This window comes from Cryptomeria japonica, chromosome 1 (genome assembly GCF_030272615.1).
Source record: "Cryptomeria japonica chromosome 1, Sugi_1.0, whole genome shotgun sequence".
NCBI classification, from domain to species: Eukaryota; Viridiplantae; Streptophyta; class Pinopsida; order Cupressales; family Cupressaceae; genus Cryptomeria; species Cryptomeria japonica.
The window spans coordinates 342393405-342421316 of NC_081405.1; positions in this window are offsets into that span (position 1 = coordinate 342393405).

Here is a 27912-nt window from a genome sequence, read left to right on the forward strand (position 1 = left end):
CCAAAACAACACTTAAATCATTCACGTGGGTTGTTTCATGTTACCACCTTCATGTAGACTCGTTGTCGAGCACCGACATAATAAAATCATTACCATTTTGATAATTTCTCCACCAGTCCTTAAACCCTACTAAAACCTTGGCAAAACTTCATCAGAAATTTGAAACATGTCTTTTGGTAATCATCACAAAATGCGATTCTGATCAGATACTCCTTTCCATGATAAAATTTCACCATTCAAAACTCAAATCACCAAACATTACTGATCGCCCGATTCAAGCAAAACATTTCGGTTATACTGGTTAAAGTCCCATTTCACAGACTTTAGTTCTCTGTCGGTAAACCTTGTCTCTAGTAAACCAAATCACTTAGATGACAAACCAAACATCAGAAAACATCAGTGATCATCAACAAACATCATTTCACATCAGTTCCCATCAATGACAACATAAATAACTGTTCATGTCATCTAACCACAAAATCTCAGTCTTCTATCCTCTACCGGTTCAGTCACCATCCTTCAACTGCATTACCTGCATCATCTCATCTACATCAGTTATGCCAAATGCCAACAATTATTAAGGTCTTTTTAACATTATAATTAGTTTCAATTCTTAAGGTCATTAGTGATGACTTCATCTTTAAATTTTAAAAATGATGTTAGATATTCAAATTTATTATAATTTTTTGTTACATCATACATTCTAATTGTTTACGTTTTCAATTGTGATAACAATGTTTGTTTTAGACAAATTATCAATTGAAAAAAGTAAAAATAAATATCCATGGAGATATCTGAACCAATTAAGTGAATAGGTCAATCAATATCACAATAAATCTAGTTAAAGAGTTGAGTCAAGACAAGTAGTACACCATGTACTCAATAAACACTGAGATTGGTCCAAAAGGATTATTAAGTGCTTAGCTCTATGTATAACAAGGATGATCTATTTGTAGTGTGTGTATTGTGATCCAATTTAGATTTTTCCTATTAGATATTTAAATGCTAACTTTTGATAGAATGGGAAAAGAGTTGTCCTATATTAAGGTTAAAACTATACATGTAGCCTTGATCTAGCAAATTTTAACCTTAAACCTCTTTTTAAGGCCTTAGACTATGTACTTTGAGTCTTTAGATTCCTTTCTACCTCTATGTATCTTTAAAACGTGGTTCTTAAAGTACAAGTAGAACTTTTTATGTTGGGGAATGGAAGTCAATTACCTTCTGACCTTGCAATAATCATAGACACGCCAAGTAGAATGCAAATATCTATATTTGTTATTATTGAAAATATTGATACAATGCTCTCTATGATAATAATGTGATAATTAGACAAGAGATGGATGTATGTATAAATAACCTAGGTATTTTTCATTTTATCTAGAACACCCTAGCATTTAAATTTAAATATTTTATGCATGAGTATGTGAGTGAAATTAAAGACTATTTGTAAGAGAGTTTTGGCTTGGGCCCATGAATAAATTTATTTTTGGCTAATTAGACTTAAGGTTGTATGTGTTGTCCTAAACTAGGTTAATAGCCACACCAGTTATCTTGATTTGGGATTAAAAATAATAAAGTTATGGATGTGATCGACATCCTTTGGATAATAAGAATCATGTTTAGATTGAATGCCAACTCTTACACACACACATATCATTTAAGCACCAAACTATTGCACTAGGTAGGAAGTGTACCTAAAGAAAGTACAAAAAACATAGGGAAAAGTGCACGTGATGCAATTTTAACCTCTACATTTCCCCCAGCTTTGACTTGCATGATAACTCATGTGAGCCATGCATGTCAAAGGAAGAAAACAAAAAAAATGAAATTACCTAATGGAAACTCCATATTTAGACTTGTAAGTTCAAAACTATATTAGCATTTAATAAATATATGAAATAATGATGAACAACTTATCAATTATGTCAACAATCAAATCATGTTTTCCCCTAATCAAAAACTTATCAATTATGTCAACAATCCTTATCTAAACATAAAAAGAAATTTGTATGATCAAACACCACATCACCATAACCTAAAAAGAGAGATGAAGTGAGATAATTATGTAGGATTAGGGAATAACTTATTGTAACCAACATCTAGTATAGAATTATTGATTGGACCATGTAAACATACTCCCAAATAACAAAAAGTAATATGGCATGATTATTAAAATAATGACTATAACCATAAACATGAAAAAACATTAACTTGATATAATAATCTCACTCAAATTGGTTGTGTGCAAAGGATGCACAAAATTTAAGGAAATCAAAACAAGATATATGAAAGGGTATGATAATGTAAGAACAATAATTATGTAATAATGTCATAGATAGAATCATGTGAGAATCTTGAAAGTTGATAGTTTAAGGTGTGATCATGATATTTTATCGATTACCCCATGAAATTGTGTCATCTCAAATCCAAAGGAAAGCCATTATATATATATATATATATATATATATATATATATATATATATATATATATATATATATATATACGTAGACACCTAAAAATGTCTCATTAATTCTACACTAATTATTCATCTATTTAATTAAGTAATTCTTTGATTAAATTAAATATTTCTTTTGATCATAACATTTAACATTTCTAATTATCGAATTTCTATCATTTCATCATTTAATCAATTAACCCTATCTCAATTATTAATTAGATATCAATTATTTAATTAATTGTGACATTTTCCTTAGTTAAATAATCTTTATTATTTAATTAATTCAATTTTTTATGATTAAAAAATTTCATTTAAATTATTTAATTAATTAATTTAACTCTTCCAATCCCCAAATTCCAATTCCAATTAATTCCATCTAATTTCATGTCATTTTCCCCAAATTCAAATTTCACTTAATTCTAATTAATTTCATTTCTTCCAATTTCATATTTCACCAAATCTGAATTTTAGTTAATTTCATGTGCATTTTAGCATTCGAAAGTCCAAATTCAAATCCAAATTGAAAATGAAAATCAAATTCAATTTCAAAATCCTACAACACATGCTAAAATCATAATTGATTGATCAAACCAGTTATCAAATCAGTTAACTCATCAATCACCCATTTTCACTCAAAATTAGCTTTTTATGACTAATCAATCATTTCAGTCTTCTAATCCATCAATTCAATCATCTGATTCATCGACTCAGTCAATTGGCTAGTCTATTCAATCTACTGTTTAATCAATTGAGTTTACTCTCCAATCAATTGTGTTCACTCTCCAATCAATTCAGTTGAATCCTCAATCTAATGAGTTAACAGATGAATTGATTTTAGTTGTCTATCAATCAACACTTGAGTTCAAATTCTAAGCTCCTTTGTGTTGAAAATCTATAAATTCAACCTTATTTTCTCATTTCAAGCTAGAATCACAGTCTTCAAAGTTATTGTCCATCTTATGCAGAAAATGAGTGCAATACATGAGAGCCACCTACACCAACAATAATGGAGAAGAACAATGGAAGCACAAGTGGAGAATAGGGAGTTTTAATTTAGTTTAATCTTTCTATTTCTATCATTTATTTCATTGTATTATTTTTAAAATTAGTTTGATTAGTTAAGGATTTTGTGATTCATCCTTTCAGTCTAATTAGCTTGGATTTGATGGTTTCAAACATGAGAACAATTGGTGAACCCGACATGAAACAGATCTAACCTTCATTTATTGTTTTGGTTGATTTTGCAGATCCGTATGTGCCCAAAAAATAAGAATTCACAATTGACTAGACAAAAATTTGCAATTGTGAATATTTATCCACACTTGCTATCAAAATCCGTTGTGATTGATAGTAAAATCCACCATAATTGCTAAAATGATGCGCAATTGCTCAAAAAAGGGGAAAAAATAATTTTTATTTAGCGTTTCTTAATTAGTTGGTCTTGCGCACCTAACCCATAAAAATCTTTCAATTTTGGAAATTTTCACTTTTTGCGTAAAACGTGTCTAGTCCAATGGTAGGAAAGGTAACCTTCAAAATCTCAGGTGCAAGGAGGGAAAGACAACATAGGAGAAAACAAAAAGCATACCAAAGACTCCTAAAAGCAGAAAGAAAGCTTCGCAAAATTGAAGAAAAAGAAGAAATCGCCCAATACCATAGAAGCATCCACCGATTCATTGCTAAATACAAATTTTATAATGACATTGATGTGATGGCTCGTGTGATTTGGGATAACATCATTGCAGAATAAAATATCTATCTTCTGTCATTTGTTATTGTTTATTTAAAAATAAAATAATTAAAAAATAATTCTTTTTGCATTTAACTGATGAGCAATTGACCTGATATTGCTATGCAATTGCTCAAACATCAATTCACAATTGATAACTGTTGGTGAACAGATTTGTCCCTTTCTTCAAATTGTAATGTTTTTTTTCTTTGAATAATAATATGACTCTTGTACACCCATTTATGAAAGGAAACAAATAAACAACTAGTTGGATGAATCAATTAAAAAACCATCTTCTGCATTAGAGGGCAGCTCCTCGTATGATTTGCAATGAATTTTATGTAGAAAACTTTGAAATGAATACACTTTTAACCAGAAAGCATGGAAAGGCTTTAGCATTCATCTATCAACACAAAGGAATGCTTTTAACATAAAACAAAAAGTATATTTTGAAGATCAAATAAGAGCTCACAGACTCTGATTTTCACACATGTTCATTTCATAAATTCAAAGAAAAAGCAAATGCATAGCAGTATGAACTCTGATCGATTCTCTCTCATGTCTCATAGAACAAGAGGGATCAACACAACTCAATCCACAATGAATTTACTTGCAAATAATGGTAACAATGAATCCAAAATACATAGGAATAACTGATAACAAAATGATATCATGCACATTAGCTGATTTCTCAATAAAGATCGCCCATCCTCAAACACATAGTTTCAAAGACTGCACACCATAACATTTCATTGATAAACCAGTCATTGCAGTTTTAAGAAATTCATAGAAAAAAGATATTATTTGTTCCTTGAAAAACCATAGTTTTTTGAACCTTAACATAAACTTACTTCCTAGGTTAAATAGCCTCCAGGTTCATAGTTTGTTACATAATCATTAAAATTTCATTTTAACCAAAGGTTAAAGAAACCATTTACTAAAACCAAGAGAAACTAAAATAACAGACACAGAAAGGCTGACAGCTCATCCCCTAATTGATCATGACTCCATTGTGGTAGAGGAAGCCACTGGTCTATCCTACTTTGCCGCAGAACTACGCATGCCACTCTAAATGTGTCGCCAAGACGTTCAAGATGACTTGAAAGTAGGGAATTCCAATATGCTAGATTAGTTGCTTCCAAACCTCCTTGTCCATATTCACTCGTGTCACCCTTGCCTTGTGTGCTTCCAGATGATCAAAACAGACCGCGAGCATTGACTCAATCCTGGCTACTTTTGAGAAATCATTCATAGTCAAGGATTTTGTCTTCTAAATGAACTGTATCCTTTGTTGGAAGATTTTGTCATCTTTGTGGTAGCTTCAATTGTCTGGGCATCATCTTTCATAAGATGGATGTAATGCATTTAAGATCCTTTTGCATTGTATCAATTAAATCTATCAATCCCTTTAGCAGTTTAGTGGATTCTTCATGGCCCTGTTTGATAATTGAATTATGCCACTCGATGTTTTTCCTTGACACATATAATGCATTATCATCTAGGATTTCCATAGGTTTTTCATCCAAGAACTTCATCACTCCATATTTTTGTATATCATTCATCTGTGCAAGAACGGCCACCCATCTGGTCCTTCCTTTCTCCCAAGCAATGACCTCTAATTCTAGTTCTTTGATCATAGTCACAACATCCTCATATACTTTCACCAAACTCACAATATAGTCTGAACCTTACTGTATTATAAGATCCAACCATTTATTGAACATCTCTGCGACCATTCTATTTCTTTGGACTTCATCCAACATCTTTTGATTTGTTGTAGATTTGGGATCAAATGATACTGCCACCTGTGACAAGGGTTGAGGATTTGGATGGTGAATGGCATTGATGTACTCAACCATTTGAGTGATGATTTTCTTCAGCTCCCTTTTATCCTTCTCGTCCTTCCATGTTCTAGAAATCATTCTCTTCATGGAAGACTCCAAATGTTTAACATCAATGGCTCACGAAGCAACCCCCAGATCAATCTTTTCCACTATGAAGTCATCCTTGGTAGCTTTGTCTCCATCTCTATCTAGAATAGGCTTGGCTATCTCAGTTGTCCAATGACCTAATGCTTCATCTACTTCAAGCATTGTCTGCATTTTGAGTCTTTTCGGCTTAGATACCTTTCCAAGACACTTGCTAACCATGTCTTCTATAGGGATTGTAATTGGAACCACACTTCATTTCTTCCCAACAACAGCTTCCAACCATCGCAGTCTTTTTGCAAGTTCTTTAGGTGGAGGATTTGTCTGAGTATCTGGTGAATTGACAATAACCAGAGTGTTCATGGGGTCCAATTCACTCTTTGTTCCTTTACCTATGTCCATTTCTTGCACTGCAGGCTCACCTAAATCCTGTTGATCCATTATACTTCTACCTCTTCACTAGGATCTAGGTCCATAACAATCTGGCTCAATGTTGGCTATTTACTCTTTTTCTTGCTCCTTGACCGAGTTACTTAGGCTGTTGTATAACCTAATGGTGACCTTTTTGATCTCTTGGATTGGATTTTTTCAATAATTGGCTTTGAACCACCCATTACCACCATGAATTTGGAAACCTTCTCAGGAAAGTAGAGTTGAATTTACCTTCAGTGCCTCCAATTTGCTCAATTATAGCAGCCACAACCCTTACAAATGTGGAGATGAATTCATATATCCTTTTAAACAGATGGGAAAAAACCAAGAAAACCACACATACTTCATAATGATTCACTTAAGCGTGTGAAGTAATAGTGAAATGACTAAAAATTTGACACCTTCTTAATTGCCCATCACTTCCACACAAATAGTTAATGTTCTCATGATTACTTTCCAAATTTAGAATTTTAAACTGTTAAATGTCGGGAATATTCCTTCTTGCCGTGCCGCTTTCAGTGTTAACAAAGTCTTAGAATCAGCTTGAAGTGAACCTTATGAACCTTGAACCATTTTACAAAGAGTTCAATGGTTCAAGTTCATCCAGGAAGAACAACAATGAACTAGTGGCTCAAAACAATATCGGGAATGAGCAATAACCATGACTAACAAGAAAGAACTTTGAACCTTTGAACCGAAGAGACAATTGGTTCAAGGTTCAAGTTCAAAGTTGACATAAAACATATTGACACCCGCTCATTAAGCAACATTACATAGCCACGACTCACAAAAATACATTTTGAACCTTGAACCAAAAAGGTTCACGGGTTCAAAGTTCAAAATGCATAACAATAATGCGCTTGCTTTAGTGGAGATAGAGGCCGCTAAAGACATTTTCCTAAAATGCACCTTGAACCTTGAATCTATTGAATTGTTTTTAAAGTTTAATGGTTTAGGTTCAAAATGAAGAGGTACAAAAGACCCAAAAGAAATAAAGACACCATAGGGTAACTCACAAGTTTGAACATTCTAAATGAAAAATTGTGGGGGGTGCTAACAATAACATATCAATTTGCAATTGGTCAGATATCAATTCGCAATTGCTCAGTAGTTAGTTCAAAATTGCTAGTTTAGGTTTTTTGCATTCTGTCTTTATTTAGTTCTAGTTTTTATCAGGATTTCTCTCTGTTTGTGAAAAGACAGAGTTCTGTAACTGAGAAATTTAGGCTAGATAGCCCACCATATGTCTACTAACATTATTTTCTCTACAGGGTTAGAGTAGAAAATTTTTTTTGCTGTTGTTAAAAATAACAATACAACTTTCATCATTGCTATGACAGTTAAAATGAACCCCATGCCTTTTTGGAGCAACATCTCCAATAATTTAGAAAATATTGCAATGAAGGTTTAAAAGGAATCATTGTTCTTCATGTCTTCAACGTGATAGGTATATGCTCTCCCCTGTTTTGGGTGATAAAAAATCCAGACCCACCTTTTTCATTCTTTATTTCATTTTTTGCATTAGGATAACACCTTTAGAAGGCCTTCCTCCCAAGTATCCCATAAGGCCAAGTGAGAGGGAATGACCTAAGTGATAGCGATTAAATCCAAGTAATCCAAGCCACTCTAAATAAATGCATATGTGATGAAAATCATATGCGACAAGTGTTACATGCTATCACAATGATGTTATGCCTCCCTCAATGCCTATATAGTATGTTAAAATCTATAGAGTGTAACCTCTATAGACTGGGAGACCTCCCTCAATGGAGTGTAAAATGTTGTCGATTGTGACCACTTGAATGAAACCCTTTCTAAATACCTTAGAAATTAGAAGCTCAACTAAGTCAATAACCAGACACTTGGATTATCACAGCGCAAGGGTGGGGAATAATCTACCCCCAGGACACTCACCATATATCTCCCAGGATAATGGGCCAATTAAGGAGCAATCTTCTTTGGTCTAATTTTTGAAAAAATGAAAAAAAATGGGCACATCCTAGGGTGTGATAGGAATGTTTGAGCTAACAGAGTATCAAGATGTGGGTTGTGGTAATACTTGTGAACTTTTGACCATTAGGAGAGTCTTCTTGATGTGCTATCGATTGACCAATTACAACGAAAACAAAATGGGGTCTTGAAAAAGACTCCAACATTCATGAGAATTTGAAAAATTTCTTTAAACAAGTATTCTTTCTGTGTTATTATTCTTTTTGATGTGTCTTCTCTATCCTTTGCTACATTTCACCAAATTCAAACATTTTAGAAAATACCAAAAACAAAGTGGAATCTCAACCAGGTTTATTCAAAAACATCAACAAGATCAAGTCCCTCAACAAAGTCAAGTGTCAACATCAATGTCAACATCAAATCAAAAATTTTGCAAAATTCAAAGATGAAAAACATGGTATTCTCAAGTCATCTTAAGTCCAAGACATCTAGTTCATGCATAAGTCCTTTAGTGTCATCATACTGCACAAATTTTTTGCACAAGTCCTCACATCACAAGAAGAGTAGTCTTCAATCAAGTTGCATCCAATCATATAGAATTCAGTATTGCAATAGAGTCTAAAAAACATACCTCAATACATGGGTCTAAAAGGAGACAATGAATTTCCATTTGAGCAACCCAATCCTGGACCACACAACAACCAATTAGAAATAATTGATAGTTTGGACAACCTTTCTTGGAAACTAAAAGTTGATCGTGATCAGTACGATATAGTTGAAATAGTTATAGATAATGAGATCCAAAAATCTGTCCTTCTTGATGAAAAATTGAGAAAAAAGATAAAAAAGGCAGCTTAAAAGGAAGACATCAGACAATTGGTTGAAAAGACCATAACAGAGTTTCTAAATCCTTGTTAGAGTCCTTAAAGAAAAGTATCAATCATTCCTAGGTTCCATATAGTCTGCAATGTAATCTTTAGCATATGGGTTTAAAAGGAAATGACAAATTCCCATTTGAGCAACCTAATCTTGGGTCAAACAACGTTCAATTAGAAATAATTGATGGGTCAAACACACATGCTGAGGAATTGATAGTTGATCAAGACCAATTCAATATAGTCCAAACTGTCATAGATGAGAAAGTTCGGAAGTTATTACAAATTGACATAGACCTCAAAAATCAAATCAAAGAAGAGGCAGAATTTGAAGCATTTCAGCAATACACTGAAGATCTTGTGTTTGAATTCTGAAATCGTTGATAATAAGTCTTTACTCATAGATTGCATTGTCTGCATTTTAGTCTTTAGAAAGTCTTAGAAGGATACCTAGCTACATTTAGTTGAGTCTTGCATTCACATTTTAGAGATTCTTAAAGAGTCAAGATCACATTGGAATAACATTCATGTCATTAACACGTGCTCAAAAGGAAAAACATCAGATGGAACCTAACAACAACCCTTTGGTTAACCCAACATGGACTATTAACTTGTCCACAAATCAAAAAACATCGGGTCGAAGACCCACAACCTTATCAACAAACACAAACAGGATGCCTTCCATTGATGAAATACAACATAATCTGACAAAAGAAGAATTGGAAGCAGACCAACAAGATCTTGCAATGCTTATGATTCTCAACGCTCTCATCAATAATGATAGAGACATATATCTCACACTATTAGCCCAAAATGGGGCCAAATTACCTCCAAGGGTGGGCATTTTGACTATATTACCACTAGGTGTGACATTGAATCAAAATGTTCCTCAAGTACCTACTATTACACAGACTCAAGCAACACTTGCTACATCAACCTAGGGTGTATCTCAAAATACTCAAGTGACTACAACTTCAGCACCATCAACAATTGCATCAGCAAGTACAAATGTTACATTTTAGACAATTCCCAGTGTAACAACACAAGCTACAATAGCTCAAAACCCTACTTCAACAAGTATAACTCAACCTTCAGTTTTAGGTGGATCCACATACAGTGGCCAAAATGTGAATCAAGGGATAACTAGGTCAACTCAGCCAAATGCCAATACATAATTTGCATGATTTACACCACCTAGTGGGACTTATGGTACACAACTACGTGATTAGTCTACGTTTCAGCAAGCTTAAAGATACTCCAATACTATTCCTTTTGTGGGAAACACTCATCAAGTTAGTACACCATTGTCGCAAACAGAGATCCTGACTCAACAGATGGAGAATCTTCAGAAATAGATGACTAGTATGCAAACAATCAATAATAAAAAGAGATATACAATGGACGACCTCTATCCATATCCTTTTGACAAAAAGTTATACATGCCACCTTTTCCCATGCATTTTGAAATTCCAAGGTTTGACAAATATAGAGGGAAAGGTGATCCTCGAGATCATGTCAGAGAATTTTTCATGACATGTATCAAGGTAGCCCATGATGATACATATGTAATGAGGCTATTTTCCAAAAGTATTGGAGGGACAACATTATAATGGTTTTAACACCTCCCACCAGAGATTGCTTCATGGGGTGAACTGGTTGAGTTATTCATATCAAAGTTTTCATTCAATATAGAAAATCCAATTACCTTGATGGATTTGTGTGCAACAAAGCAAAAGGAAGGAGAAACCTTCGCTACATTCTTGCAAATATGGAGAGGTTTATACCGGAGATGTCTTAGTCACATCCTTGAAGCTGAGCAAGTAGACATTTTCAATGAAAATATTGTAACTTCAATTAAGTATCCATTACAAATGCCATGCCTAAATAATATTAAAAACATCATGGAAAAAGGCATCAAATGTGAAAGAGGCCTATTAGAGCAAGGGATATTGAAACACCACAAAGATAATGGGCCAAACACAAGTACAAACAATGAAAGGCCAAAATTTTGGCCTAGGAATAAGAATGTCACAAATGATGGAGTTGTTGATGCCCATTTTGTAAATAGAGCTCAACCAACAGTATCTCTACAATGACTAGTTGATCTTGCCACTAAGAATCAAACTTAGATAAACAACACCAATGCACTACAATCAAGAAATTTGAGACCAGCAAAGGCAGGTGCACCCAAAAGAATCTTTAGACCCCTTGGTGAAGCTATTGAATCAACACTCAAAAAAATGATACAAAGTATTGCCATAACTTTACCAGAAGTTAGGCCCTATGAACTAGGTCGATTTAAGCCCACTTGGTGGAATGGCAATGATTTTTTTTTTACCATCGCAATAAAGGTCACAAGACAAAAAGTTGCTACACAACAAAAGAACCTCATACAAGATCTCATTGATCAAGGAAAAATTATCGTGGATGCTAGTAAGACACCAAACACGGATCATACCATCTTCAAGGATCCCTTTGTCAAACATGACAAAGGAAAGGCTTCTAGTTCCAATGCACAAAAAAATACTAGCAATTATACTAATGTCTCATTTGATTATGCCATAAATGCACTCAGTGTAGGAGATGACATAGTGGCTACAATCACAATAAATCCCACAAGGAGAGACTATGTTGTCATCACTAGAAGATCAAAGGTCACATTGCAAGGGGTACCTTCAAATCCCCCTTCAACAACTAGCAATTATAATATGGTGGATCAGTTGAAGCGAACTCCAACTCAAATTTCATTATTTGAGTTACTCCACATCTCGCCAGCTCATAAGGCAGTCCTTGACAAAGAATTACAAGATTCAATTGTTGCCAGAGATATTGATGAGAACACATTCATTCCATGGTTGGAAACTTGGCAGCTTCAAAGCTCACATTCACTGAGCAAGATGTACCTACAAACTGGCCCATGCATAATGATCCCTTACACTTGGAAGCTTTGATAGACCAAAAGAAAGTTTGAAGAGTACTTATAGATGGTGGAGTTGGCCTTAACATATGTACATTATATTTGATCAAAGATTTAGGATATTTCGAACATTATATTGATTCTACCAAGAGAATCAATATCAAAGCTTATGATGATGAGGAACGCCCTTCTAAGGGTGTAGTGACTTTGCCAGTACATAGGACCAGTTACAACATACATCACCTTTTAAGTCCTAGACAAAGAATTGGGTTACAATATGCTATTAGGCCACCTATGGATACATACCATGCAAGCAGCACCATCAAATTTTCACCAAAGTGTGAAGTTCCCATACAATGGAATTGAGATCACTATTCATGGTGACCCAAACCCTTTTCAACATTGGAATTATTTAAGGGAGAGCACGAACAATCAAGTAACAAACTATCAGGCAGCTCCACTTCACCTACAAATAGAATCGTTGACAGTCAAAAAATAGGAAAAAAACACCTATCACATCTTTTTTACAAATAAAGGAAGTTGGTTGTGGGGAATATTCTATTTCAAGTACCTTGAATGGTATACAATCATCCCTTTCACTTAGGTTTTTTAGGAAGCCGCAAAACACAGTAATAAAGCAAGATAAAGGAAAAGAGATAGTGAAGTACTCAAATTCATGCTCTTTCATTAGATGGGGAGACTTACAAGAAGAATCTCTAAATTAAGTTGTCAATCATTGGATATATAGAGAAGAAGACGACATGACAATACCCAAGTTACCTCTAGACTAGTATGGCAATGACTTCAAGATGCTACAAAAACATGGGTACGATGGTACCACAGGATTGGGATTATAGAAGCAAGGCAGATTAGAACCTGTTCTACCACATGAAAACCAAAAGAATCAAGGGCTAGGATATAAACATGTACCAAAGATAATCGAGGCAAGGCAATGTACACTAGGATATAAACATGTACCAAAGATAACCGAGGAAAGGCAACATACACTAGATATACTGAACAAGCCTAGGTTACCCTTAAAATACATACCTCAGAATCAGTTATCAACACAAGTATTTCCCTCTTCATCTCATAGAAGCAAGAGAGCACAAACATCTCCTAGTATGGAATCCAATGGTGAAGATATGAGGCAACTTATACAAGAAACTAACACAAAATCATCTAGCAATATAGTACCGGAAACATCTGAACAAGCAAATATGGTAACAAATACAAGCTTAGCACCAAAACATGAGTCTAATCCTTGGTTGTTGTCAATACTTTTACCAAACAAAATAACTCAGGCACCTCCATTTGAGTCAAATTTAGAAAGACTACAACGACTGATACTAGGCTTAAGAAGGGTATCCACCATACAAAGGAGGGCCACTAATCAAACTCAGCTACAAGAACAAGAGGAGATGAGTGACATAGTCTCAGAAAGTGAAACATACATAGAAAGTGTGACAGATTCTCATGACTATGAATTCCTATCTAATCATAATGACATCTCACAAACAACTGATGATGAGGATATATCAGGTCATCCAAATAACCAAGTATGCATGTTATCATAATCTTCTACAACAGAAGGGAACAATGGCTTACCCCTTATACACCCACATTTGATTGACTGGGGGAAAAAAGAAAATCCACAATTATATTAGTTTCAAAATGATGAAGCCATAGCTAAATTCTTGGGTGCAAGGGATGGATTCCCTTATGATGATCACAAAGCTGGTTTTGCAATAGATTTGGATAGGGCTGCATATTTCGGAGAAGAAGCTCCTCTTCCAATCTGGACAATTATAATTAAGAGGAACATATTTTTCATAACAAAATGGACACTCTTCCTATGGATAAAGAACAATCAACATTATTAGTAGAAGAAACTGAAGAAATCAACATCGTTGATGCTGAACAAGTTCATAATATACACCTAGCAAGGTCCCTGAATCCAATAGAAAAAGAGAAGTTTATCCAATTCTTTAAGCAAAGACCCATCAATTTTGCATGGTCTTATGAAGATATGCCAGGGTTAGATCCTAAACTGGTCTTACATCATTTACCATTACTACCAAGAGTCAAACCATATAAATAGAAACTCAGAAAGATGCACCCTCACATAGCTTTATTAGTCAATATTGAGCTACAAAAATTGTTGAAAGTGGGTTTCATTAGACCCATAGACTATGCTGAGTGGATTTCAAACTAGTCTCAATAACCAAGCATACTAGAGGTATTAGGATCTACACCGATTTCAGAGATCTCAACAAGGCTTGCCCAAAAGATGACTTTCCGCTCCCTAACATAGACATGATAGTGGACTTGATAGCTGGGAATGAAATGTTATCACTCATGGATGGCTTTTGGTTATAATCAAATCAGAATTGCACAAGAGGACCAACCTAAGACAACATTCACTTATCTATGGGGAACATATTACTGGAATGTGATTCTATTCGGCCTTAAAAATGCAGGTGCTACTTATCAAATGACAATGACCACCTTATTCCATGACATGATACACACAATCATGGAAGACTATGCAGATGATTTGCTAGCAAAATCCAACACAAGAGATAATCATCTAAACATATTGGCTAAAATCTTTGATAGACTTGAGCAATACAACGTAAGGATCAATCCAAAAAAATGTGTTTTCAGAGTAACATCCGGAAAACTCTTGCGATTCATTTTATCCAATCACGGAATTGAAATAGATCCAGAAAAAGTAAAAGCCATTTTAGACATGTCGTCGCCCACTACACTCAAATTCAAATGGACAGAAAAGTCCCAACCATTTCAACATCTTTTAAAGAAAGGTGTCACATTCAAATGGACACGACAATGCCAAGAGGCATTACAAAAACTAAAAGAATATCTTTTGTCCACACCAGTCTTGGTTCCACCCATGCACGAGAAACCATTACTCTTGTATATAGCTACAAAAAATTCCTCATTAGGTGCTCTCCTAGCACAACATGGTGAACAAGGAAAAGAGAGATTTGTCTACTACATTAGTAGAACACTCGTTGGATATGAACTCAACTACAAACCAATAGAAAGAGAATGTCTTGTTGTAGTTTTTGCATCACAATAACTGAGACACCATATGTTGAGTCATAAAGTCAAGCTCATTACACACTTCGATCAACTCAAGTACTTGATGAACATAGCAACATTAACCAGAAGGCTTGCCAAGTGGGTCATGATACTCAGTGAGTTCAAAATTGAATATGTCAATAGAAAATCCATCAAAGGACAGCTCATAGCAGACCAACTTGTAGAAGAACCCCTACAAGACAGCCATCTGATGGTGGTAGATTTTCCAGATGAATCAATATTTGCACTATCAGCACAAACAAACTAGAAACTATACTTTGATGGATCACACAAATCATGGAGTAGGAGAAGGAATTATATTCATTAGTCCTCAAGGAGATTCTATTCCCAAATTATTCAGGACCAACTTCCCTTGCACCAATAACATTTTTGAATATGAATCCCTAGTGATAGGACTCCATACTGCACTACAATGGAAGATCATGGAACTACAAGTCTTTGGAGACTTGCAACTTATTAATAATCAAGTCAATGATGATTATAGTACAAAAGATGATAATCTAACACCCTACAAACAATTGGTGGACGAATACAAACAATACTTCACCAATGTAACATTTGAACAAATACCAAGAGTGCAAAATAAGGCAACCGATGTAATGGCAACAATAGGCTATCTCTTGGATATACCTAACAATGGAACTCACTTTGATTTTCAAGTGGAACAACTCATTGTGCCAGCTTATAAAATACCGTCCACTAAATATATGTGTATGATAATAGGACCTAAGTCCCCATGGTACAGAGATATATATGCATACATTCTTGATCAATATATACCTCCCAATCTTTCATGAAATCAAAGAAAGTTACTCACCCAATAATTATAAAGACATTCAATCATTCCTGACACTTTATACAGAAAGAGTGTAGACGATGTTGGCAAATGCACACTCCAATGAGACATTGTAGGTGATTGAAGGTTTTGTCATTGATGGCAACCTTACAATACTATGACACTGGCAAAGACAGACTCTACACTAGCACAAAGACCACCGGCAGCAAAAGGAAGCATACTAGCACAGAAGCCGATAGGAATTTTGTTTGTAACATATTTTGTTTATTATTGTAAAATCATTGTAAGCCGACTTGGCAAGTTGTAAAATGACTCTTATATATAAGTGATCATTGTAGAACATTTTGTAATAGAGTAGAAGGAAGAAAATATATAGGCAAAATAAGGCAGACCTATTATGCGAATTATAGGTTAAGAGTTTATGTATGAAGCAGAGCTATAAACCGGTACTGGATCTGACATAGTAGATGCTATTTTGAAGCAGTACAAGACATTGGATTTATATAATCCATTTTGTAAGTCAGTGAGACTTCCCATTTTGTAATTGAGCAGTGAGCTCTAAGCACTCGGCCTTCCTGCATGTGCAGGCCCCTCTTGTAGCAGTAATTTTCTCTTATTGGCTAGTAAGTGAATATTGTGGGTCACAAATCCCACTGAGGTTTTTCCCACACCAGGTTTCCTTGTTAAACTACTGTGTTATGGTGTGTTTTTCATGTGGTTGTTGTTATATTTGTTTATTGCATTATTTCTTGTTTACTGGTATACAATATTGATATGCTCTACATGTTTAAAGTTAAGAAAATCTTATAACCAGTTAGATACTGATTTACCCCCCCCCCCCTCTTAGTATCTGTGGGAATCCTAACAATTGGTATCAAAGCTTGGTCCTCTATTTTCAAAAGCCTAACAACTTGAGGAAGATCTTGACACCGGTAAGATGGAAAATTTGATGAAGCAATTAGAAGCAGCTCTCTCAGACTATGATGCAGAAAAATTGAAAAATATCAAACTTGAAGATGATCTAAAAGCTGCACAGGATATTATTCAAGCACTTCAAGAAAATCTTACCATTTCAAGAAAGAAGAGAACAAAACTTTGTGAAAATATGCAAAATGAGAATGATGAAAAGGAAACTCTTAGTGATCTAATGAATAAGCTGAAACAAGAAAACATGACAACAAAGAATGAGATGCAGGATATGACTATGAGATTTTGTAAAGAAATTGAAGATAGAAAGAAGAATGAAGAAGACTTGACTAGAAGACTGAATGATGCTGCAAATGAAAACACAAGACTTAGTTACAAAAATGATATGTTGAAGACAGATCTGATGCATGCACAGAATGACTCAAATGAACTCATGAGACAAAAAGGTATCTTGGAAGGAGAACTGGCTGCTGCAAATCATCATAAAGAAAAATTCAAGAAAAGCTCAGAAGAACTTGGTGAATTGTTGAAGAATCAGAAACCTAATGGTGACACTAATGGTCTTGGCTTTTAATCTGGTGAAAGCTCTAGTATTGTAAACACACAGGATCATGGAAAACTGGTAAGACAACCTACTGCTTATAAATTTAATGGCAAATGCTTTAATTGTAACAAGTATGGTCATAGAGAAAATCAATGTAGATCTAGAAATTATCAGAATACCAATACACCCACCAATCAATGTTCAAAATGCAACAAAGTTGATCATAATTCTAAGAATTGTAGAATGAATGTGAGATGTTATGTTTGTGGAAGATTTGAAAATTTATCTAATCAATGCAGAACACAAACCGGCATAGGATATGGAAAAGCTATTCAGAAAAATAATGTTACTTGTTATGCCTGTAACAAGATTGGACATATTGCAAAATTTTGTAGAAGCAAGTCCTCACCAGTAAATAACAAAGGTCCTAGTTTGAAAGGTAAAGAAAAAGTTGAAGAAGTAAAGCAGAAATTCTCAAAACAATGGATCCGGAAATCAAAACTAAATGTTGATAGGAATACTCCTCCACTGGCAGAACAGAGTAACACTCCACTAGCAAAAGAGAGTAACACTCCACCGATAGGAGACTCTTCATCTAATTGAAGAAAATTTCCTTGAGGGTTTAGCAATCAAATGTGAAACATACTATTATTCCCTCGATTGATGGTGAGAAGTTGAAATTACTTCTATACCGGTAGATAAGTTAAGTCATTACTTAACCGACAAGCATTAAATGTGGTAGTTGGCAAAAATAACATTATAAATCAGTGTTTTTGGCTCCAATTTCATTTCACCGAGCATTCAAACAATCAAAGAGCGTGAAAATTCCTGAGCTAAGACATTTTGAGCAAAGAAGCAAAGCAATTCAACAAGCAATTTTTCCTAAGGCAGATAAAGGTATTTATATCCATGGCTTCTTCATCTGTTCCTGAATTCATAGCAAACCCTACTGTAGTCAAAGTGATTAAACGCCCTAGACCTGTATTTCAGCTAGTTCTTGAAATTGCTAAGAAGGATGATAATGTTGGTGCATTTTCTCAAATCCCCAAAGGAGTAGTTTTTGCAGAAGACCCTAGAATGTACATTCATTGTCACATAGAAGAATTAGGTGATGAAGAAATCAAGAGCATGTATAAAACTGTAATTTATGACGATTCTGGTAATGTGAAACTTGAACACAAAATAGTTGAAACCCTAGGATTCACTGAAATTCTCAGTATTCTGGATTTCCCCAAGGATGTTATAAGGATAGTTTTAAGAAGGGTTCATGGTGAATTCTTCTAGTTAGACTCAGTTCAAAAAATTGCTAAAGAGGCAGTAAAGGCTGCGATAGGGTTACCCTCCATCGATAACAGACCTGATAAAACAAAGAAGGTCTCAAATGACCTGGTGATGAACCTAACAGGTGCAACATCTGACAAGATATCTTTAAGAGTAAATGATGTAACTGACATCAATTTCAGATTCATTAGCATGATTTTAGGCTACAAAACCACACATGCAAATAGGTTAAACTCAGTCTCTAGCCTATGCATAAAGAGTGCCTATGATATGATCAAGGATAATGAAAAAATAGATGTGTGTGAATGGTTAAAAGATGAACTTATTGACAATCTTGGAAAGATAAAGAAAGACAAAAAGGGGACATTTAGATTTGGAAACCTACTTGTCTGTTTAATATTGCACATAACAAAACAGGTGCCCGGTATCGGTAATAAGAATCTTGGTTTTGATATACCGGTAGGAAAACAATTGTCTAATTTACTAAATAACATGGGTGAAAATAGAGAAAAGAATATAAATGAGTACTTTCAGGCTTTGAAGGCCCGGATGAATACTAGAGTCAGACTTTCACAAGCAATTGTAAATAAGTATAAGGATGAAATATGATTTTTTATTAAGAAGGATGAGATTTGGATGGAGACAGTTGTCCCAAGAACCATTTGGGTTACTGAAATGGGTTATGAAACTGATGACCACATAATTGAAACATATGCAAAAGCACTCCTGGAAGCACCCAAGGAACCTGAAGAAGAGGTATTTGGTAGTGCTGAGACTATTGAGAATCAAATTCAATCTAAGAAAAGGGTAAAGAAGGTAGAAGCAACAGTAAGAAGAGGATCTAGGTAAGCTAAAGCTATCAAAGAAGATGTACTTAAACAAACCAGTATCACTGAAGATGAGTTAGAAGCACAATAGCTAGAAAATCACCTTTCACCGATAGCAACTTCTTTGGAAAGTGACATGCCAGCTGCATTTAAAAGAGTTGTGAGGAAAAGAGAACCTTCACCGATATCTCTCCTAGAAGAACCAGAAAGAAACAATAGGTAGTAAGGCCCCCGACTAAGAAGATAACTCCAAAGAAGAAGAAGTTAACACCCAAGAAGAAGACTCAACAAAATATTGCTCCAATTGACAAACTACTAGATGAAATAACAGACGATGGATAGCTGAAAAACATCAATAAATTATATGATTCATTATCAGTTGATGACAAGGAGAAAGTTGAAAACAGTGTAATTCTACACTTGGACATTTACAAGAAATTTCTAATGCAAGTTGTAGATGAATTACCGGCAAAACTGTTTAAAAGACTTGAAGCTAGAAGGCAAGCTGTTGTAGAGCTTGATAAGAAAATGAAAATTGAAAAACTACTTGTTGTTTATTCTGTCAACTCACAAAAAGAGATAGATGATCTGATCTTTGAGGCTAACTGGTCAGTATTTTCAACTACACACTGGCATGTAGCACTTATGGTTGGTAGAGTAAATGAGGTAGCAGAGGAAACTGCAAATGTATGGGATATATTCCTTGTAGAGAAGGAAAAGCAGGAAGAATATAGAAAACCCAAACACATCAAAGTATATCAGAAGGATAAGAATAAGGGAAAAGGAAAGGTTGGTGGACCACCTAGCATAAAAATAAAAGATAACTTATCCCCACCACCTCTGAATACTCCACTGGTAATGACTACTGATAATCAATCGGATAGTGAGAGCATGGACATATCAAAAGAGGACACAAATCCTAACTCTGAGGTATTATACATAGTGGAGATTGATACTCAAAAGGTCAATATTGTGGTAGATAAGGATACAACTGAGAAGACAGATATGGATAATGAGCAACCGGTAACTGATGGTACAGAAGGTAAACCGGCAGATGATAACACAGAGCAACAAGTAGAGCAAAAGGCTCCATCACCACAATAGGTTCATATAGAGTTAGTGCCACCAACAATAGCTGAGCAAGACAAACCTTTTCTTAAAGAAAAGGAAACACAAACTGACCTACTAGAGGTCACCACAAGCAAGGATATTGCTCCCACCGATGGAATACAGAGTGTTGGCTCTTTAAGTATAGAATTCAAACCAACTAATGTTATAGAAGTTCTTTTGGATTCCATAAAGAAGATAACAGATTGTAGCTCACAGGCTTACAAGGCAATAGATGACACCATTCCAATTTTGAAAATGATAGCACCAAAATGTAATGTAGATAATAAAGATTCTTTGAGTCAACTTGACACTTTGTCTAAGTATATTACTGAAAACACTGTGATAGTTGAACAAATAAAAGAGGAAGCATTCAAGGAGAGATTAGAGAAGGAAAAACACAAATTCTTTGAGGAAGAAATAAATAAGTGTACAAGGCAATTTGACACACTTCTACCGGAACTATGTAGCACATTGAAGGAATTCAAAACTTTGTATAGGGATACATGTAAAACTAACTTTCTGGCAGTTGATATAGACAAGAAAATTAGCAAGATACAGGAAGAAATAAATCAACTAGCTGACAATCTCATCAATTCATCATATTCATTATCAGTTTTTGAGCAGAAAATAACAGGTTTTGAGGAAGAACTACTAAAGTTGGAAAGAGACAAAGAAAGAATAAAAGGAAAGGCTAAAGATCTTAAATGGAGACTTAGTCCAAAATTGGACTATCTCACCTCCTTAAGGAAAGAAATATTTGATGCCTTGGTTCAAGGACAGAAAACACTGACAGAGCAAATGCAACACCTCACCGGTACAGTTCAGAGGACAAAGGCCGCAATAAAAGACAACAAAAAGTTCATTGAGAGCTTGAATCTGGTTTTGGCAGAACTTTTTCAGATTGTAACCAACCGGTTACAAGGTTGAAATGGGAAACTACACTCCATTGACACTTTGACAACCTTTGTCATTGATGCCAAAGGGGGAGTAGTGGTATGAGAAAAATCCAATAACTTAGGGATCATCTACTCAAGGGGAGCACACATTTTTGGTAACTTTTTTTTGGACTTCAATTTTTGTATACACTTTTGAATTTTTCTTATGAGTGTTGCCATCAATGCCAAAGGGGGAGATTGTTGGAAAATGCACACTCCAATGAGACATTGTAGGTGATTGAAGGTTTTGTCATTGATGGAAACCTTACAATCCTATGACACCGGCAAAGAAAATTCACCGGCACCGGCAAAGACAAACTCCACACTAGCATAGAGACCACTAGCAGCAAAAGGAAGCATACTGACACAGAAGCCGACAAGAATTTTTTTTGTAACATATTTTGTTTATTATTGTAAAATCATTGTAAGCCAACTTGGTAAGTTGTAAAATGACTCTTATATATAAGAGATCATTGTAGAACATTTTGTCATAGAGTAGAAGGAAGAAAATATATAGGTGAAATAAGGCAGATCTATTATGTGAATTATAGGTTAAGGGTTTATGTATGAAGCAAAGCTATAAACCGGTACTGGATCTGGCATAGTAGATGCTATTTTGAAGCAATACAAGACATTGGATTTATATAATCCATTTTGTAAGTCAGTGAGACTTCCCATTTTGTAATTGTGCAGTGAGCTCTAGGCACTTGGTCTTCCTGCATGTGCAGGCCCCTCTTGTAGCAGTAATATTCTCTTATTGGCCAATAAGTGAATATTGTGGGTCATAAATCCCATCGAGGTTTTTCCCACACTGGGTTTCCTCGTTAAACTACTATGTTATGGTGTGTTTTTCATGTGGTTGTTGTTATCTTCGTTTATTGCATTATATCTTGTTTACCGGTATACAATATTGATATGCTCTACTGTTGGCAATATTACATTATAACAGACAATGAAAGATTGTTGATATTTCAATAAGGATATTGAGAAGGTTGTTGATGATTATGGACATAACTGATTAAAGATTTTTTACTATCTTGATATTATTATTTTGTCATTGATGTCAAGAAATTGATTTTCTAATTCAGTATGATGTTGCCATATCTTGAGAAGTATGATATGAAGATTATAAAGAAGTCGGTAAAGACACAGGAAAGAATATGATGAATAAGGGGATAAGCTATTCAATGGGCAACTCTATCGAGTCAGACAATGATGAGATCTTGATGTTTTAGATTGTTTTAACATCATACATATGTTGTAAAATGTAAAGGTTAATAATAAACTATGATATCAGGCAAAGAACCTAGTCGGTAAACCCTAAGGAACCTAGTCGATAAACCCTAAGGTTATCGCTGTCGGTTAATGAAGAAAGAATGTCTACCAAGTGAAGTTTAGTATTCACCGAGTTGTAACCGAGCTATAACAAAATTCATTAAATGTTTACATGTGATATTTAATGAAAGAAACTAATGAGCTAGAGCGGATCAATGATTGGTAAGTCGTGGAAGAAGTTTGTTAACGAATCTAAGGCAATGGAAAGTCAACATGAAGATCTATAGCTTAGATTGAACCACATTACCCTAACACAAGTTCCAAGGTGAATGTGCAAGTTCCAAGGCAGGGTAAAACATTTTTCAGATCGAAAGATACAATGAAATTGGACAAGATTGAAGATCTGATGGCTATGATTGATCATGGGAAATGTGATCAATGAGATTAAGCGGTTACCTAATTGTTTATAAATAGGAAACTATTGTTAAACAATGTATGCACATGGATGCTACATAGTGATTACCGAGCACAGAAGCTTGAAGACCTATTAGTATAACAAAGTATTGATGCCCAATAGATAGACAAGATTAGTTCTATGTCTAGATTGATAGGAATCGGCTTTAGCATTTTAGATGTGAAGTTGTAGATAGATTTTCATTACTGTTATTTTTTGAAAGTGATAGGAAATCTCTTAACCGAGTGGACTTAACAGTCTTATATGTAAATCCTCTAACAAGGTGACATTATGATTGAGTGTTTGAAATCCTTTGACAAGGTCACTTCTAACAAAGTGAAGATCCTAACAGATCTGAGGGAAATCCCTTAACCAGGTCACATCTAGCAATGTGTTTGTAATCTTTAACAGGATTTTCTTTTAACTGAGCATACTCTAGAAGAGTATATTTCTCAGTGGGTCCAAAATCCCACAGTGGTTTTTCCCTATTTGGGTTTCCATGTTAAATCTGGTTTTATGAGGTTTATATTATTCATATGCTTTTGAGTTTGCATGTTTGACAGTTTTTTGGTTATATGACTGATATATATGTTACCGAGGTTGAATCTGATGTTTTTATGGATGATTAAGATTGTATGATTCACCCCCCCCCCCCCCTCATCTTGTTGGCTATTGGATTTGTACTTATATTAAGTATCAGAACTATCAATTGGTATCAAAGCTTTGGACTCCGAAAGGAAAGTTTAAAGGCACTTGAGTTAAAGATCCAAAGATGTATAAGAGGGATGCACCTAACCTGAATAAGTCAAGTTTCTCTACATGGCAGAAAAGGATGAAGCTACATCTATTAGGAGTTGGAGAATATGCTATATACTATCTAGAGAATGATTTTGTGGCACCGAGCACCTATCCATTGACTATGGAAGAGATAAAGGCAAATCAAGAACAAATTCAGGCAATGATTGAAATAACATCTGCATTGACCGATTCAGAGTTTAATGATCTAGAAGGATGTACTGATGCAAAGGCAATGTGGACTAAGCTCATATCTGTATATGGAGGAGATGAACATGTTCAAAGAGCAAAAGTGGATAGTCTAAGAGGACAAATTGAATCTATGAGGATGAATGAAGGTGAGAACATAACCCAATATAGTACAAGACTAAAGGAGATTGTAAATCAAATCAAAGGAGCAGGAGGAACTATTGAAGAAAAGGATGTAACAAGTAAGTTGTTAAGAACCCTTCTACCTGCCTATGCAATCTGAGTCTCTGCAATCAATGAATTGAGGTCTGTACCCAATATGTTAGTTTCCTTGGATGCTACTATTGGTAAGCTACATGCTTTTGAGTTAAGTAATTTTGATAATAGTGGGTCATCGGTAAATAAAGTTGAATCTACATTTAGTTCTTTTCATCTGAATGAATCTAATGATTACAATGAAAGAAAGTATAATTACTCTGAAGGAGATCACAGTGGAGCAAGTGAAAGATTTCAGAAGAACATGGAAGAAGTACACAAACTGTATGAAGAAATCAGAAAGCAAGAAGAGTTTGAAGCACTATTGGCCAAAAGGTTACTGAGAGGCAAAGGTAAGTATAAAGGAAAATTACCTTTGAAATGTTTCAATTGTGATAAGATTGGACATATGGCTTCTAACTATCCTGACAAAGATTTCATTGAAAAGAGAGATTACCAAGATGACAGACAGAAAGATAACCATTACAGAGGACACTGAGACTTCAGAAGAAGAGATAGAAAGACATGCTTAATAGCTAATGAGGAATCTAACGATGATAAATCAGATGAGACAGATACAGAGGAAGTTGTTTATGTGGCTATCAAGCATGGATCAGATGAAGAAAGGTATGAAGAAAAAGCCCTAATATCTCACATAAACACTAATGATTCTTGGATTATAGATAGTGGATGCTCACATCATATGACAGGAGATAAACACAAGTTTGTTATGTTAGAAGATTATGATGGAGGCTATGTTAGATTTGGTAATGATGCACCATGTCCGGTAAGAGGTAAAGGATCCATAACACTTCTTGATAATGCAAGATGCAATGATGTTTATTGGGTTGAAGGTTTGAAATACAATTTGTTGAGTGTAGCACAGCTAAACAACACAGGTTACCGAATAGAATTTTAGAAAGGAATTGTCAAAGTTCATGACAAGAACGGAAAGTTAGCTACTACCGGGACACAAACAAAAGGTAATACATTTCACCTTGACTCAACTCACAATAAGTGTTTGCATGCAAAGATTGATAATACCTGGTTATGGCATAAAAGATTTTGTCATGTTAATTTTGATAATCTGATCAAAATAAGTAAGAAGCACCGAGTAAGAGGTCTACCGAGTCTTGAAAAACTTGAGAATGCTATGTGTCGAGGATGCCAGATGGGTAAGATGACAAGATCAAGCTTTACAAGTAAGTCCTACACTTCTAAGGGAATTTTAGATCTTGTGCACACTGATCTTTGTGGTCCTATGAAAGTTCAAAGTTATTATGGTGATAAGTATTTCATATTATTTGTGGATGACTATTCAAGGATGATGTTGGTAATGTTTTTAAAAGAAAAATTAGAAGCTTTCCAAATGTTTAAATGGTACAAGGCTAGAGTTGAAAATGAAACAGGAAGACAACTGAAATGTCTTAGATTAGATAGAGGAGGAGAGTTCACATCATATGAGTTTAACTTATTTTGCAATGATCATGGTATTAAAAGACAAGTCTCTGCACCTGTTGATTATGGTGAGACTTTTGCACCTGTTGTTAGACTTGAAGGAGTAAGAACATTGTTTGCATATGTTGCTTTCAAGAACTTCAAGGTATATCAATTGGATGTCAAATCTGCATTTCTGAATGAAATATTAGAAGAAGAAGTTTTCATTGAACAACCTGAAGGATTTGTTGAAGACAATAATAAAGATCAGGTATGTAAATTGAACAAAGCTTTATATGGTCTGAAACAAGCACCTAGAGCATGGTATGAAAGATTGCACTCTTATTTGATTAAGATTGGTTTTATAAGGACAAGTGAGAACAACAACATGTACATGAAGAATGATGAAAATGGAATACTAATCTCAGCCATATTTGTTGATGATATTATATTTTGTGGAAATGACTCTTTATGCAAGAACTTTGGAAATGAAATGAGCAAAGAATTTGAGATGTCATTAATTGGTGAGATAAAGTATTTTATAGGTTTATAGATACTACAAATGAAAAATGAGATTTTCATTACTCAATCCAAGTACATAAAGGAAATCTTGAAGATATTTGGAATGGAAGATTCAAAATTAGTAAGTACTCCTATGACTACCAACTGTAAACTATCAAAGAATGATGAATCTGCATCTGTTGATGAGACACTCTACCGATCCATGATTGGAAAACTACAATATGTTGTTCACGGCAGGCCAAAAATAGCACATACAGTAGGTATTGTTGCAAGATTCTCTGCAGATCCTAAGGAAATACACATGATGGCAATCAAAAGAATTTTTAGATACTTGAAAGGCACTGAAGATTATGGCTTAGTATATCAGAAAGGAAATAATTTTGATTTGAAAGTTTATACTGATTGGGCAGGCAACATTGATGACAAGAAAAGCACAAGTGGAGGAGCTTTCTTCTTAGGAGAAAGACTAGTGAGTTGGCTTAGCAAGAAACAAGGATGTGTTTCTCAGTCAACAGTCGAATATGAATATGTTGCTGCAGCACTAAATTGCACCAACATTGCATGGATCAAACAACTGTTGGAAGGTATAAATGAGAAAGTTACCGAGCTAGTAACTATATTCAGTGACAATACTAGTGCCATTAATATTTCAAAGAATCCTATTATGCACTCTAAGACAAAGCACATATCTATCAAATATCATTATCTTAAAGAAGAAAGTGGTGTTGGAATATGTTAACACAAAGGAGCAAATAGTTGATATCTTCACGAAGCCACTACAAAAGGACACTTTTGAATATCTTAGAAGTAAGTTAGGGGTCCTACCCCTATCTTCTACTCACTGACCGAGTTCAGTGAAAGCATCACTTCGATGACTCTATTGAATATCTTTTGGGGAGTTGATGCTGGAGTGATACACTTTAGAATGTTTTTCTGAAAGTGTACTGGAATTATTACTAGAATGATACAAAGAACAGGAATTGAAGACAAATGCTCTGACCGAGACTCGGTTGATACACAAATAGCAGGAAATAACCTCTTACAGAAAGAAATTATGTTTTATTTTTTTATTTTTTGACATTGTTGTCAAAGGGGGAGAAGACCTAACAATGGGGGAGAAGACCTACCAATGAGGGAGAAGACCT